Source organism: Triticum dicoccoides, chromosome 2B (assembly GCF_002162155.2).
Source record: "Triticum dicoccoides isolate Atlit2015 ecotype Zavitan chromosome 2B, WEW_v2.0, whole genome shotgun sequence".
Lineage (NCBI taxonomy): Eukaryota > Viridiplantae > Streptophyta > Magnoliopsida > Poales > Poaceae > Triticum > Triticum dicoccoides.
Window position 1 is genome coordinate 586,372,772 of NC_041383.1, and position 13,314 is coordinate 586,386,085.

Genomic DNA, 13,314 nt, shown 5'->3' on the forward strand with positions numbered 1-13,314 from the left:
TGAGCAGAGGGGAGGGTGCTCAGCCTCGCTACAATAAATCTTAGGTTACAGGAACGTGGATGCTAACTCAGTTGCTCCAGCACGTGCCCACAAGCGGGCCTCATCTTTGATTGTGCGAGCAAGATCATCATTACAGGGCCGGGCATTGTCGAAGACGGCAGTGTTGCGGTGCTTTCAAATGGACCAGGCAGTGAGCGCGATGAGCGAGTTAATCCCCTTACGAGACGAGGCCAACGGCAGTTTTTTTTGGTTCCTTGGAAAAAGAGTAGCTACGTTACCACATTGTTGATATGTTAGTACGGTACTTCCTCCGTCCGGAAATACTTGTCATCAAAATGAATAAAAAAGATGTATCTAGATGTACTTTAGTTCTAAATACATCTCGTTTTATCCATTTTAATGACAAGCATTTTCGGACCGAGGGAGTACTCGTTAGAGTTTACCCCCTGTATCCTGCAAAAAGAAGAGTTACCTCCCTGTGTTTAGAACAGGTAATGGAATTTTGTTTCAGTGTAGGAGTGTGTCACGTCCTAGCCGCGGCAGGGTTTCGCCGGCGACTGGAGCTTCTCTACTCGGATGAAGGATGGATCCAGAGGTGAGGTTGTGAGGTAGAAGACGACACACAGGAGAAGATAAAAAAAGAACAGAGGAGAAGATAAGAAAAGGACGAGAGGCTCAGACTGATCTCATTTCATCGATGGCTTGCTACACGAGACGACTGTTTTTTTTTTTGAGACGACTGTTGCTTATATATTGCACGGTTCGATTGCACACTGGGTCCGGCCCACGGCCCACACATTGTACACTTAGCCCACTACACGGTTTGATTCACCCGCCATCCTTGTACGCTTTCTTCTATGCTTCTTTACGCTTTCTTCCTTGCTCGACTCCTCCTGTCAGCACGCTAGTACTAACAGTACCCTGGAGAACCAGTCAGTCCCCAGGTTGGTGCATCTGGGTAACGCATGCAGAGAACTTGGTAGTCTTCCCACGTAGCCGCTGATGCAGAAATGTTGTCCACTTCACGAGCACTTGCTGGTGAGTGGCGTTGCCCTTCTTGACCAAGTGACGGTCGATGGATTTCTTCAGGCTTTAGTCCTGGAACAGACAAATCCACATGCGCAAGCAAAGTACTGAAAACATGAGTGTGGTCCGGAATGTGCTCCTTCAACAGAGAAATGTGGAAGACGGGATGCACCAAACTTCCCCGCTGTAACTCTAATTGGTAGGCTGCTTGACCTACATATCGCCAATTCTTTTGCGATCAGCATATTGCTTGCACTTTCCCAAATCAACTTTGTTTGCACATAAGAATTAGCACCCACCCAGATTTTGTCTTCCTGTTTAATGAGACCCTCTTGAAGTTCAAAACCAGGGCAAGCTTGAGTATCAAGTACTGTTTTCTGCAACATTTCTTGAGTAGTAGGATCTACAGTGTAGGAGTTAAGAATTTCTTGGACTCACACGGGCCTACTGATAGACATTGCTTGTACTGAAAATAAGTGTGCCACCTTGGACAATGCATCTGCTGTTGTGTTTTCCACCCCTCTTTTGTATTGAATAGAGAAATCCAGTCTTACCAGCTTGTCATGGCCTTCCTTTGAAGGTCAGATGTTAAATTCTGGTCTCCCTGATGGCAAATGCTCTAATGGCCTGTCTTGATCACAAAGGGAGCTCTAGAAAGATAAGATCTCCATCTGTTAATGGCCATGATTATTGCCAAGAACTCCTTTTCATAGATGGAAACTTTCTGACTGTTCACTCCCAAAGCTTTGCTGTAATAAGCTATGGGGTGACCTGCTTGAGTCAGTACTGACCCAATACCAGTATTGCACGCATCTGTCTCCACTGTGAAAGTCTTGTGAAAGTCGGGCAAAGCTAGGATAGGAGTAGTGGCCATTGCCTGTTCAAGCAGTTGAAATGTTGTATCAGCTGTGGCTGACCACTGAAAGGCTTATTTCTTGAGGAGAGATGTGAGAGGTTTGGCTAATAGCCCATAGTTCTGTACAAAAAGAGACCTAAAAAAACCTTAGTCCAGTGACATTTGTAGGAGTAGGCCAGTCTATCATTGCAGCAATTTGGGCCGGATCAGTACTCACCCCCTTGTCAGAGATTATTTGCCCAAGGTACTCCATGGACTACTGGGCAAAGGACTACTTTCTTTCTTCACAAATAACTGATGTTCCGTTAGTATATCAAACACTGACTGCAAGTGTATGGCATAATCTTCTAGAGTTTCACTGAAAACCAGTATGTCATCCATGAAAATCAACACATATTTTCTGTTGTGACCTTTGAATATGAAATTCATAAAGCACTGAAAGGTGGAAGGAGCAGTGTATAACCCAAATGGTACTACTTTGAATTGATACTGACCATTATTTGTTTTAAAAGCTATTTTGAACTCATGTGCCCCAGCCATCCTGATTTGATGATATCTCGATCTAAGGTCCAATTTGGAGAACCATTTAGCACCCCCTAACTCATCCAGGAGTTCATCAATTACTGGCAGTGCAAATTTGTTTTGGATAGTAACAACATTTAATCTTCTTTAATCTACACAAAATCTCCACGTACCATCCTTTTTCTTGACCAATAGTACAGGTGGAGCAAATGGACTTAAGCTAGGAGTAATCAACCCTGCTTGAAGCATTCCAAGTACCTGCCTTTCAATCTCATCTTTCTGTAAAGGAGAATATCTATATGGTCTGCAATTGATAGGAACAACACTAGGAACGATATGTATTTCATGATCAAACTCTCTATGTGGAGGCAGAGTTTTGGAATCCAGAAAAGTTGTTTTGTTGGTCTTGCAACAATTGTTGTACCTCATCAGAGATCTGAGTTTCTGGGCTAACCACAATGTGATTGTCACATCCTGATTTTTTGCCCTTTCTTTTTCTTTTGATTTTCTGAGGTTTTTGCTCGAGTTTTCTTTTTTCGTGGCTATGTGGTCTGGAAACTGAAGAATATGACCTCTTCTTTCTTTCCAGAGTGGCTTGTCATCCTCAAAACCATCCCTAGACCTTGCCATTTTCATCCTAGCCCAAACCCCAATATTCTTTTTATTGCGAATATTCCTTTTCTATTAAAGGAATAACTCAATTTGCCCTAGGTTGTGAAGCAACCTATATTTCCATCACTCCTAAAATTCCCAAATAATTCTCATAAATTATTTGGGTCATATCTTTATCAAATATGGAAAAACATTTCCTTTCCATGTTCAAAAATAATTTACTAATAATTCTTTTCGTATCCTGCCCTAAATGGCACATTGTGAAGCAAGTGCTATTTATATTTGCTTGATTGACCCCAAACTTTTTGGACATCTTTTCCTGCCCAAACAATTGCCTCATGCCAAAATTCAACTTCATTTGCCCAGTGAATCTTCCTCAGTGATTTTTCAAAGTTCCCGTCTGAGGGAAGCCTTTGTGAAGGAAGTACTAGCTTGGTTTATCCAAATGAGTTAAAATTTTGCACACTCCTTCATGTGCTCTTATAATAACCCTCCTCGAGTTTCATCCCATTCCATTGATCTATGTGAGTCCATGATCAATTCTTTGTTTCTGTCCAAATTTTTAGTTAGTAAAGCAAGTATATTTTATCTTGCTCCGTTATGGCTGAAATTTTTCCTGAGCCTTCTCCTACCCATATAACCATTCTCCACAAAAGTTGGGCTCATTTCATCCAGCCATTTTGCCTCAGGATTTTTCCCAAGTTTCTGTCCAGAGAAATGTATTATGAAGTTGGGTCCTAAGAAGTTAGTAACAATAGACTTGGGAACCGAGACGGTCCTATCCACTTTCAAACCACTTTGGACTCCAACAAACTTGGCAAACAAATTGCCAAAATTATCCTTACTAAGTAAATAATGATCATTGATAATTGGAGGGTTAGAGATGTTACCGTTGGGACATGATGAAGCTATGCGTCCCTTCTTACGGCAAATATAGCAACATGTACTCCCACTTCTCTTCTTCTTTACTTTCTCAACTTGGGAAGAATTATCTTCATTAATCATGGGTAGAGGCCTTTCTTGATCTTGAGAATGAACTTGAGGCCACTTCCCATGTTTCTTTTTATTTGAAGCCTTCTTCTTTAGTGGACAAGATCTCACATGGTGTCCAACATTCTTGCACTTGAAGCAATTAATGTTGGCCGAATTCTCGACGTGATCTTGTCCCTTCATCTTGTTATTGGAGTTCATGTTGAAGATGAAGTCATGTCCACTTTTGTCTTGATGATTCTTTTTCATACACCCATATGCCAAGACTCAAACAGCCGCATTGCATTTCATCAGAGGGCTCGCACTTATCTCTCCTCATGCATTTCTCCAAAGCTTAAACCAATCATCATATCTCTCAATGGCTTTTGCAATGGTAAGAAAAAGACTTGTGTGCATCCGAAAGCGCCGGCGAAAGTAGTTCTCCAGATTGGTTGGCTTTGGGTCAAAGTAGTCACTCATGATCTTCACATGCCCCTCTTCTCTATGACGGTTGATGTGTATGTGGCCAAACTATAATCCTCTTCTCGGCCGCCGAACATCATCATTAAAAATCATGCCTAAAACGGTGTCAAAGTCATCGTCGTCTTATTCCTCTTCGGATGACGACGAGTCCTCCAAAGTCATCTCCATCAACCTCTTCATCTATAATTCAAACGGCTAGGTTCAATCCAAACGGCTCAGTTCATAAAAATAACGTCAAAAAACCTCACCTGCCAATTCGTCGAACACTTACAATGCAGTGGTGGTGCACCGGCCGTCCGGTGTCTGCTACATCTTGAGCTTGCCTTGGTTTTCCTTGAAGAGGAAAGGGTGATGCAGCAATAATAGCGTAAGTATTTCCCTCAGTTTTTGAGAACCAAGGTATCAATCTAGTAGTAGGCTCCTCAATAGTCCCACGCACCTACACAAACAAACAAGAACTCGCAACCAATGCAATAAAGGGGTTGTCAATCCCTTCACGGCCACTTGCGAAAGTGAGATCTGATAGAGATAATATGATAAGATGAATATATTTTTGGTATTTTATAATATAGATTGGAAAAGTAAAGATGCAAATAAAAGTAGATTGAAAGCTTATATGATAAAAGATAGACCCGGGGGCCGTAGGTTTCACTAGTGGCTTCTCTCAAGATAGCATAAGTATTACGGTGGGTGAACAAATTACTGTCGAGCAATTGATAGAGAAGCGAATAATTATGAGATTATCTAGGCATGATCATGTATATAGGCATCACGTCCGTGACAAGTAGACCGACTCCTGCCTGCATCTAGTACTATTACTCCACACATCGACCGCTATCCAGCGTGCATCTAGAGTATTAAGTCCATAAAGAACAGAGTAACGCATTAAGAAAGATGACATGATGTAGAGGGATAAACTCATGCAATATGATATAAACCCCATCTTTTTATCCTCGATGGCAACAATACAATACGTGCCTTGCTGCCCCTGCTGTCACTGGGAAAGGACACCGCAAGATTGAACCCAAAGCTAAGCACTTCTCCCATTGCAAGAAAGATCAATCTAGTAGGCCAAACAAAACTGATAATTCGAAGAGACTTGCAAAGATAACTTAATCACACATAAAAGAATTCAAAGGAGATTCAAATATTTCTCATAGATAAACTTGATCATAAACCCACAATTCATTGGATCTCGACAAACACACCACAAAAAGAGTTACATCGAATAGATCTCCAAGAAGATCGAGGAGAACATGGTATTGAGATCCAAAAAGAGAGAAGAAGTCATCTAGCTAATAACTATGGACCCGAAGGTCTGTGGTAAACTACGCACGACTCATCGGAGAGGCCTTGGAGTTGATGTAGAGGCCCTCTATGGTTGATTCCCGCTCCGGCGGAGCACTGACGAAGGCTCCAAGATGGAATCTCGCGGATACTGAAGGTTACGGTGGTGGAAATAGTTTTTCGTGGTCGCCCCTGATGTTCTCGGGTATGTGGGTATATATAGGAGGAAGAAGTAGGTCGGTGGACGCCCGAGGGGCCCACGAGATAGGGGGGCATGCCCAATAGGGGGGGCGCGCCCTCCACCCTCGTGGCTTCCTCGATTGCTTCTTGAATTGCACTCCAAGTCCTCTGGATCACGTTTGTTCCAAAAAGATCGCTCCTGAAGGTTTCATTCCGTTTGGAGTCCATTTGGTATTCCTTTTCTTCGAAACACTGAAATAGGCAAAAAAAACAGCAATACGGGCTGGCCTCCGGTTAGTAGGTTAGTTCCAAAAATGGTATAAAAGTGTAAAGTAAAGCCCATAAACATCCAAAACGGGTAATATAATAGCATGGAACAATCAACAATTATAGATACGTTGGAGACATATCAAGCATCCCCAAGCTTAATTCCTGCTCGTCCTCGAGTAGGTAAATGATAAAAACAGAATTTTTGATGTGGAATGCTACCTAGCATAATTCTCAATGTAATTTTATTTATTGTGACATGATTGTTCAGATCCAAATGATTCAAGATAAAAGCTTATAAAACATAAACATAGTAATACTTCGAAGCATACTAACAAATAATCATGTCCTATCAAAATAGCATAGCCAAAGAAATCTTATCCCTACAAAATCATATAGTTAGGCCATGCTTCATTTTCATTACATAAAATACTCCCATCATGCACAACCCCGGTTTCAGCCAAACAATTGGTGCATACTTTTTAACGCGCTTCAGCTTTTTCAACTCTTACGCAATACATGAGCGCAAGCCATGGACATAGCACTATGGTGGTATATGGTGGTGGTTGTGAGGACAAAAAGGGAGAAGATAGTCTCACATCAACTAGGCGTTTCAACGGGCTATGGAGATGCCCATCAATAGATATCAATGTGAGTGAGTAGGGATTGCAATGCAACAGATGCACTAGAGCTATAAATGTATGAAAGCTCAACAAAAGAAACTAAGTCGGTGTGCATCCAACTCACTTTCTCACGAAGACCTAGGGCATTTTGAGGAAGTCCATCATTGGAATATACAAGCCAAGTTCTATAATGAAAAATTCCCACTTAGTATATGAAAGTGACAACACAAGAGACTCTCTATCATGAAGATCATGGTGCTATTTCGGTGCACAAGTGTGGAAAAGAGATAGTAGCATTGTCCCTTCTCTCTTTTTCTCTCATTTTTTATTTGGCCTTTTTTTTATTTGGTCTTTCTTTTTTATTTGGTGGGCTCTTTGGCCTATTTTTTCTTCTTTTTTTAAAGTCCGAAGTCTCATCCCGACTTGTGGGGGAATCATAGTCTTCATCATCCTTTCCTCACTTGGGACAATGCTCTAATAATGAAGATCATCACACTTTTATTAATTTACAACTCGAGAATTACAACTCAACACCTAGAACAAGATATGACTCTATATGAATGCCTCCGGCAGTGTACCGGGATATGCAATGAATCAAGAGTGACATGTATGAAAATTATGAAGGTGGCCTTGCCACAAATACAATGTCAACTACATGATCATGGAAAGAGCAATATGACAATGATGGAGCGTGTCATAATAACGGAACAGTGGGAAGTTGCATGGCAATATATCTCGGAATGGCTATGGAAATGCCATAATAGGTAGGTATGGTGACTTTTTTGAGGAAGGTAAATAATGGGTGAATGATACTGGCGAAAGTGACGGTATAATAGAGGCTAGCAAAGTGGAAGGGTGAGTGTGCGTATATCCATGGACTCACATTAGTCATAAAGAACTCATATACTTATTGCAAAAGTCTACTTGCCCTCGAAGCAAAGTACTACTACGCATGCTCCTAGGGGAAGGGTTGGTAGGAGTTAGCCATCGCGCGATCCCAACCTCCACTCATAAGGAAGACAATCAAAAGAGCACCTCATGCAACAAATTTGTCACATAACTTTTACCATACGTGCATGCTACGGGACTTGCCAACTTCAACACAAGTATTTCTCAATTTCATAATTACCCACTAGCATGACTCTAACATTACCACCTCTATATCTCAAAACAATTATCAAGCATCAAATTGATCCTAGTGTTTTATGCACTTTTTATGATAGTCTTTATTATACCCAACTTGGATGCTCATCATTCTAGGACCAAATTTATAACCATAGCAAATACCATGTTGTTCTAAAATACTCTCAAAATAATATAATCTAAGCATGAGAGATCAACAATTTCTTCAAAATTAAGCCACTGCCGTGCTCTAAAAGATATAAGTGAAGCACTAGAGCAAAAACTATCTAGCTCAAAAGATATAAGTGAAGCACATAGCGTATTCTAATAAATTCTAATCAAGTGGGCTTCTCCCAAAAGGTGTGTACAGCAAGGATGATTGTGGAAAACTAAAAAGCAAAGACTAATATCATACAAGACGCTCCAAGCAAAACACATATCATGTGGCGAATAAAAATATAGCTTAAAGTAAAGTTACCGATAAACGAAGACGAAAGAGGGGATGCGTTCCGGGGGCATCCCCAAGCTTAGGATTTTGGCTATTCTTGAATATCTTGGGGTGCCATGGGCATCCCCAAGCTTAGGCTCTTGCCACTCCTTATTCCATAGTCCATCAAATCTTTACCCAAAACTTGAAAACTTCACAACACAAAACTCAACAGGAAATCTCATAAGCTCCGTTAGTGAAAGAAAGAAAAACCACCACATAAGGTACTGTAATGAACTCATTCTTTATTTATATTGGTGTTAAACTACTGTATTCCAAGTTCTCTATGGTTCATACCCTTACATACTAGCCATAGATGCATCAAAATAAGCAAAATAGCACACGAAAAACAGAATCTGTCAAAAACAGAACAGTCTGTAGCAGTCTGTAACTCTAAAAATCCTACCAAAATAGGAGGTCCTGGGCAATTTGTCTATTGATCTACAGAAAAAAGAATCAATGCAAAAGCACGTTCCTGTGAATTACTAAAATTATTTTTGTGCGTGCAAAGTTTCTGTTTTTTAGCAGAATCAAATTAACTATCACCATAGGTTATCCTATAGGTTCTACTTGGCACAAACACTAAATAAAACATAAAAACACATATAAACAGAAGGTAGATGCAAAATTTATTACTAAACAAAAACAAAAACAAAAAACACAAATAAAATTGGGTTGCCTCCCAACTAGCGCTATCGTTTAACACCCCTAGCTAGGCATAAAAGCGAGGATAGATCTAAGTGGTGCCATCTTTGGCACTCAATTCATAAGTAGCTCGCATGATAGATTCATAAGGTAATTTAGCTTTATTTCTTGGAAAGTGCTCCATGCCTTTCCTTAATGGAAATTGGAATCTAATATTCCCTTCCTTCATATCAATAATCGCACCAATCGTTCTAAGGAAAGGTCTACCAAGAATAATAGGACATGAAAGATTGCAATCTATATCAAGAACGATAAAATCTACGGGCACCAAATTTCTATTTGCAACAATGAGAACATCATTGATCCTTCTCATTGGCTTTTTAATGGTGGAATCTGCAAGGTGCAAATTTAAAAAGCAATCATCAAGATCATGGAAACCTAGAATATCACATAAAGTTTTCAGAATCGTGGAAACACTAGCACCCAAATCACATAAAGCATAACACTCATGATCTTTAATTTTAATCTTTATAGTAGGTTCCCACTCATCATGAAGTTTTCTAGGTATAGAAACTTCCAAATTAAGTTTTTCATCAAAAGATTGCATCAAGGCATCAACGATGTGTTTGGTAAAAGCTTTATTTTAACTATAAGCATGAAGAGAATTCACAACGGATTGCAACAAAGAAATACAATCTTCTAAAGAACAATTATCATAATTAAATTCCTTGAAATCCAAGATAGTGGGTTTAATGCTATTTAAAGTCTTGACCTCTCCAATCCCACTTTTACCAAATTTAGCATCAAGATCTAAAAACTCTGAATCATTGGGACGCCTTTTAACTAAAGTTGACTCATCTCCAGTACCATCATTATTAAGATTCATATTGCAAAACAAATATCTAATAGGGGACACATCAATAACTTTGAGATCTTCATCATTATTTTCATGGAAACTAGAAGAACATGCCTTTATAAAGCAATCTTTCTTAGCACGCAATCTAGCGGTTCTTTCTTTGCACTCATCAATGGAAATTCTCATAGCTTTGAGAGACTCATTGATATCATGCTTAGGAGGAGTAGATCGAAGTTTCAAAGAATCAACATCAAGCGAGAGTCTATCAACATTCCTAGCCAAATCATCAACTTTGGGTAATATTTCTTCAAGCAAGGCATTAAAATTCTTTTGAGAGATCATAAATTCTTTCACACTAATCTCAAAATCAGAGGGCATCTTATTAAAATTAACATAAGAATTATTGTAGGAATTTCCATAATTATTAGAGGAATTACTAGGGAACGGTCTAGGATTAAAGTTTCCTCTATAAGCATTGTTTCCAAAATTATTCCTACCAACAAAATTCACATCCATAGATTCATTATTATTCTCAATCAAAGTAGACAAAGGCATATCATTGGGATCAATAGGAGCACTCTTAGTATTAAACAATTTCATAAGTTCATCCATCTTTCCACTCAAAACATTAATTTCTTCTATAGCATGCACTTTTTTACTAGTAGATCTTTCGATGTGCCATTGGGAATAATTAGCCATAATATTATCAAGTAGTTTTGTAGCTTCTCCTAAGGTGATTTACATAAACGTGCCTCCCGCGGCCGAATCTAAAATACTTCTAGAAGTAAAATTCAATCCGGCATAAAAATTTTGTATGATCATCCATAAATTCAAACCATAAGTAGGGCATTTGCGAATCATCAATTTCATTATTTCCCAAGATTGGGCAACATGCTCATGATCAAGTTGTTTAAAATTCATAATATCGTTCCTAAGAGTGATGATCTTAGCAGGAGGAAAATACCTAGAGATAAAAGCATCTTTGCACTTGTTCCATGAATCAATATTATTCTTAGGCAAAGACGAAAACCAAACTTTAGCACGATCTCTAAGTGAAAACGGAAATGACTTCAATTTATCAATATCATTATCCGTATCTTTCTTCTTTTGCATCTCACACAAATCAACAAAGTTGTTTAGATGGGTAGTGGCATCTTCACTAGGAAGGCCGGTGAATTGATCTTTCATAACAAGATTCAACAAAGAAGTATTGATTTCAGAAGACTCAACATCATTAAGAGGAGCAATCGAAGTACTGTGAAATCATTATTATTGGTATTGGAGAAATCACACAATTTGGTATTATCTTGCGCCATGACGACAAGTAATCCAACACACAAGCAAACGAAAAGGCAACCGAAAGAGAGAGAGGAGGTTGGGAAAGAGAGGGCGAATAAAACGGCAAGGGTGAAGTGGGAGAGAGGAAAACGAAAGGCAAATGGCAAATAATGTAAATGCGAGGGAGATGAGTTTGTGATGGGTACTTGGTATGTCTTGACTTGAGCGAAGACCTCCCCGACAACGGCGCCAGAAATCCTTCTTGCTACGTCTTGAGCTTGCCTTGGTTTTCCTTGAAGAGGAAAGGGTGATGCAGCAATAGTAGCGTAAGTATTTCCCTCAGTTTTTGAGAACCAAGGTATCAATCTAGTAGGAGGCTCCTTAATAGTCCCACGCACCTACACAAACAAACAAGAACTCGCAACCAATGCAATAAAGGGGTTGTCAATCCCTTCACGGCCACTTGCGAAAAGTGAGATCTGATAGAGATAATATGATAAGATGAATATATTTTTGGTATTTTATAATATAGATTGGAAAAGTAAAGATGCAAATAAAAGTAGATTGAAAGCTTATATGATAAAAGATAGACCTGGGGGCCGTAGGTTTCACTAGTGGCTTCTCTCAAGATAGCATAAGTATTACGGTGGGTGAACAAATTACTGTCGAGCAATTGATAGAGAAGTGAATAATTATGAGATTATCTAGGCATGATCATGTATATAGGCATCACGTCCGTGACAAGTAGACCGACTCCTGCCTGCATCTAGTACTATTACTCCACACATCGACCGCTATCCAGCGTGCATCTAGAGTATTAAGTCCATAAAAAACAGAGTAACGCATTAAGAAAGATGACATGATGTAGAGGGATAAACTCATGCAATATGATATAAACCCCATCTTTTTATCCTCGATGGCAACAATACAATACGTGCCTTGCTGCCCCTGCTGTCACTGGGAAAGGACACCGCAAGATTGAACCCAAAGCTAAGCACTTCTCCCATTGCAAGAAAGATCAATCTAGTAGGCCAAACCAAACTGATAATTCGAAGAGACTTACAAAGATAACTTAATCACACATAAAAGAATTCAGAGGAGATTCAAATATTTCTCATAGATAAACTTGATCATAAACCCACAATTCATCGGATCTCGACAAACACACCGCAAAAAGAGTTACATCAAATAGATCTCCAAGAAGATCGAGGAGAACATGGTATTGAGATCCAAAAAGAGAGAAGAAGTCATCTAGCTAATAACTATGGACCCGAAGGTCTGTGGTAAACTACGCACGACTCATCGGAGAGGCCTTGGAGTTGATGTAGAGGCCCTCTATGGTTGATTCCCGCTCCGGCGGAGCACTGACGAAGGCTCCAAGATGGAATCTCGCGGATACTGAAGGTTACGGTGGTGGAAATAGTTTTTCGTGGTCGCCCCTGATGTTCTCGGGTATGTGGGTATATATAGGAGGAAGAAGTAGGTCGGTGGACGCCCGAGGGGCCCACGAGATAGGGGGCGCGCCCAATAGGGGGGGCCCTCCACCCTCGTGGCTTCCTCGATTGCTTCTTGACTTGAACTCCAAGTCCTCTGGATCACGTTCGTTCCAAAAAGATCGCCCCTGAAGGTTTTATTCCATTTGGACTTTGTTTGGTATTCCTTTTCTTCGAAACACTGAAATAGGCAAAAAACAGCAATACAGGCTGGGCCTCCGGTTAGTAGGTTAGTCCCAAAAATGATATAAAAGTGTAAAGTAAAGCCCATAAACATCCAAAACGGGTAATATAATAGCATGGACAATCAAAAATTATAGATACGTTGGAGAAGTATTAGTGTCGTTCTGACCAAACAGTCCGACAACGACGAGAGAGAATGACCTGCCGCAATGTGCAATCAAAGTGAGATGCGGCGGCCTACAGAAAAAGAAGAAGAAAAAAAATCAACCGACGAATCAACTACAATGGTGACGGCGGCGGCGGTTCACCTGATTTCGGCGACAACGATGGGGGCTGAACGTGCTCGACGTTAGGCAGAAGGGTGGTAGAGGATGGGGTAGGCAACGAGGTAGAGGTGGGGGATCGCCGAGAGTCGAGTTGGGGAA